The sequence below is a fragment of the Cebus imitator genome, unplaced genomic scaffold (genome assembly GCF_001604975.1).
Source record: "Cebus imitator isolate Cc_AM_T3 unplaced genomic scaffold, Cebus_imitator-1.0 Scaffold32, whole genome shotgun sequence".
In the NCBI taxonomy this organism is placed as follows: Eukaryota; Metazoa; Chordata; class Mammalia; order Primates; family Cebidae; genus Cebus; species Cebus imitator.
In genome coordinates, this window is record NW_016107347.1 from 315,772 (window position 1) to 319,639 (window position 3,868).

At 46.5% G+C, this 3,868-nt stretch overlaps 1 long non-coding RNA gene across 1 annotated transcript in view; it reads right to left on the minus strand.

The window, feature by feature from the left end:
• LOC119470486 overlaps nucleotides 1-3,868 on the minus strand; it is a 21,296-nt gene extending 17,428 nt beyond the window's left edge. The window contains exon 1 of the long non-coding RNA XR_005199400.1: nucleotides 3,601-3,868. This is a non-coding gene — a long non-coding RNA (uncharacterized LOC119470486). The remainder of the gene's footprint in view (nucleotides 1-3,600) is intronic.

The window sequence follows — 3,868 nt, forward strand, 5'->3', positions numbered from 1 at the left end:
AACAGATGCTGGAGAGGATGTGGAGAAATAGGAACACTTTTACACTGTTGGTGGGAGTGTAAATTAGTTCAACCATTGTGGAAGACAGTGTGGCGATTCCTCAAGGACCTAGACCTAGAAATTCCATTTGACCCAGCAATTCCATTACTGGGTATATATCCAAAAGATTATAAATCTTTCTACTATAAGGACACATGCACACGAATGTTCATTGCAGCACTGTTTACAATAGCAAAGACCTGGAACCAACTCAAATGCCCATCGATGATAGACTGGACAGGGAAAATGTGGCACATATACACCATGGAATATTATTCAGCCGTCAAAAACGATGAGTTCGTGTCCTTTGTAGGGACATGGATGAACCTGGAAATCATCATTCTCAGCAAACTGACACAAGAGCAGAAAATCAAACACCGCATGTTCTCACTCATAGGTGGGTGTTGAACAATGAGATCACATGGACACAGGGAGGGGAGCATCACACACTGGGATCTGTTGAGGGGCAGCCAAGGGAGGGACAGCAGGGGGTGGGGAGTTGGGAAGAGATAGCATGGGGAGGAATGCCAGATATAGGTGATGGGGAGGAAGGCAGCACACCACACTGCCATGTGTGTACCTATGCAACAATCTTGCATGTTCTTCACATGTACCCCAAAACCTAAAATGCAATAAAAAAATTGAAGAAAGAAAAAAAATGGACTGGGGATTTTATAGGGTATATGAGGAAGCAAGGTGACCAAGAGGTTAATTATAATGTCAGTGCCAAAGTTTAGATGAGGACTGGAACCAGGGTCCAGCGGTGGAAGCAGAGGAGGAGGGAGATACACGAGGCTTGAATTTCAGACCTTACCTTGAAGGTGCTGGTGCCTATTGGCTGGGCTGAGAGGAAAAGGAGAAGACAAAATCACCCCTACAGTCTCCTGCTTGGGCAACAGGGAGGAGAGTGGAGCCATTACTAGAGAATTGCGGATGGGCTTAAATAATGAATTTCATGGAAAAACTCGTATCAGATATTATCAAAAGCAGGTAGCAATGCTGAAAATGAGTTAGCCACCAACGAACTAACATCCCAGCTGTCCAGCCAGGGGCAGCGGTTACAACATTTATGTCTTCAGACTCCTCTAAAATACACAGGTAGTGATGCTGCCAGTGAAGTCATCACCTGGAACTGGCCCAGGAAATGATCCCCGTGCTCCGTGGAGCTCAGGTACACATGCTACGCTTGTCTGTGCTTTATACTCTGTACACCACTCACAGCTTGCTCATTTCCTCATACAACTGTCTCATGAGGCAGGCGTTCCGAGTCCTACATTATTGGTGAGGAAACTGAGGCTCAGAGAGGTTAAGGGACAGATCTAAAGTCACGTTCCTAGTGAGGGCTCAAACCTGCCCACCCCACCTCCAAGCCTTGTACATCTGTACATCAGGTGCAGGACTGTCTAGAATCAACTTTTCTGAGAAAGAGTAAGAATAAGTCAGTGTAACTGAAATTGGCAACAAAGGCCGAAGAACAGTGAGAGTAAAATTCAGAGTGAAAAATTCAAGGCTGGAGAAATTCCTTCCTGGGGTACAGGCGGGACCATTGGCTCTCCCGATGCCTCTGCCATGTTTTGTCTACTCACAGCCCCTGGGAGCTCCAGGAAGGCCCTGCAGTGGGGGAGGCAGGGAAGAGGCTGCTGGGGAGGAGGTGGTGACAGCCTGAGAGTGGAGTTTTCTCTGGTTGTATTTCCCCCTCTGCCCTTCCTGCTCCCTTCCTCTGCTTCTCCTTTGCTGCTGACTTCAGACAGACGGGCTCAAAGGAATTGCTATGTCAAAGCAGAAGCAGCCCAAAGCAGAGAGAAAATCACTCTTCTCCAGTGAGTTCGCGGGGATCTAGAGGGACCAGGAAAGGGGATTTTGTGGATGGAGCCATAGCTCCTTCCTTCCTCAAGCGGCTAGATGAACTACTGCTTAAGAGCACAGATGCTGCACTAGACCGCATGGGTTCAAAACTAGCTTTGCCCTATTCTAACCGCAGGACATTGGACAAGTTAGTAAACGTCTCTGTGCCTGTCTCCTCATCTGTAAAAAAGGGGTATAAGAATATTAACAATCTCATAGGGTTGTTCTGCACAGCAAATGAATCAGCACATGCAAATCATGTAGCACAGTGCCCGGCACAAAAAGAACACTGAAAGGATTCTGTTTTTATCTTTATATGAGCTCCTGCCCTTCCATTACATGCCCTGCATTTTCACCATGGGAGACTTGTTCCTCTTGGTTGAGCAGGGCTTTCTCTTTGTATGAGGTGTTAGAGTACGAATATTGGCGAGACGTAAGGCTTACAAACATTTAATATTGGTCATGTGTTAATATTTCTTTATCAAAGACACCACTAGAACAGAGGATGGAGAAAACCAGAAGAAGTCGGAGAAGAGCAAAAGAAGAGGAGAGTGCTGGGTGTGGTCCCTGAGTGCCGTCAAAGGGGGACTTCTCTGTGGGCAGGATATGACGCCCTGCAAAGCCAGAGGCCACATGTAGACACACAGTCCCCCCAATCCCCTGGGATGGAGAGGAAGAAAGGGAATTTGGCACACAGGGAGGCAAAGGGATTGACTGAAGACCCACTATGTCAAACATCAGCCCCAGGGCCAAGTGATGAAGCCTCTGGATGAAGCCCTGGTCTGAATTCTGCTACACATGAATCAGATGGTCTTGGCAAGTCACTTTGTTTCTGGACCTTGATGCATTCATTGTCCACTTGGATGTCACCCCTTTTCTACCTTCCTCATGGAGTTATTTGCACAAGGGGTTACTACAACAAATTCTGCAATTTCTTGGGGACATTGAGCAACAGAGACAAATGCTTAAGAAAAAAAAGCTGTATATGAGATATCAAAATGAGGCATGCCTAGCCTCATACTGCCTCTTACTCTGTCTCTGCTCTGTGCACTTGTGCAAGCTCTCTCCCTCTTACTGATGCTCTCTCTCTCTCCTCCCCCCCTCACTCTTTCTTATTCATTCTCTGTCTTTCTCATTCTCACTCTCTGATTTTCTCTCCGCCTCATTTTCTCTCTTTCTCACTCTCTGACATGCACACACAGCCACATATACACACACACACTTGAACTTTCATCTTTACCTTAACTGCCTTTTATTTTGCCTCCACTAAAGATGCCAAGGATGCTACAAAATGAAACGAAGCTCGGGGCAGTCTAGAGAGACAGGACTCACTGGTAAGGTTTCCAGGTAAATGGTGTCCTTTGTGAATGTTGCAAAGCAATTGCCAAGACAAAAAGCTTCGGAAAATAAGAGTTATAGACAAGAAAGAGAACTGAGGTGGAATTTTCTAGAAGAAAAGAAAAGGGACCTGGAGGCGGAGGTGGCTGCCTCTCAAGTTCTGGATCAGGGCCAGAATCCAGTCTCTGGACACCCTGTCCAGTATCTTTCACACTATCCTATTTTATACTATTTAATTGCCTTTTTTTGTTGATGTTGGATGTTGAGTTGGCTTAGATTTGGCTACCACTTTTCATAACTTGCCAGAAAAGGTCCACCTTCCCACATCCATGTAGGATTTAAAATGGAGTCACACATCCATGACCCATGTTTACTTACTAGAAATTTCTTCCCTCAATCCTGGTCTGAAGGCCTTGTCCAAGGCCCTGATCTCCTTCAGCTCCTTCTCCTCCACCAACAGGCAGACGATCCTCCGACCCAGAAACCCTCCTGCTCCCGTCACAAGGCAGCTCCAGCCCGTCATGGAAAATCCAAGGTAGCAGAAAGCACTCGCCAGGAAACAGAAGATGCTGGGGAGCAGATCTGATTCTAGGGTGACGCTGAAGAGGGCTCAAAAAGGAGATCAGCTATTTATACACTCACACAA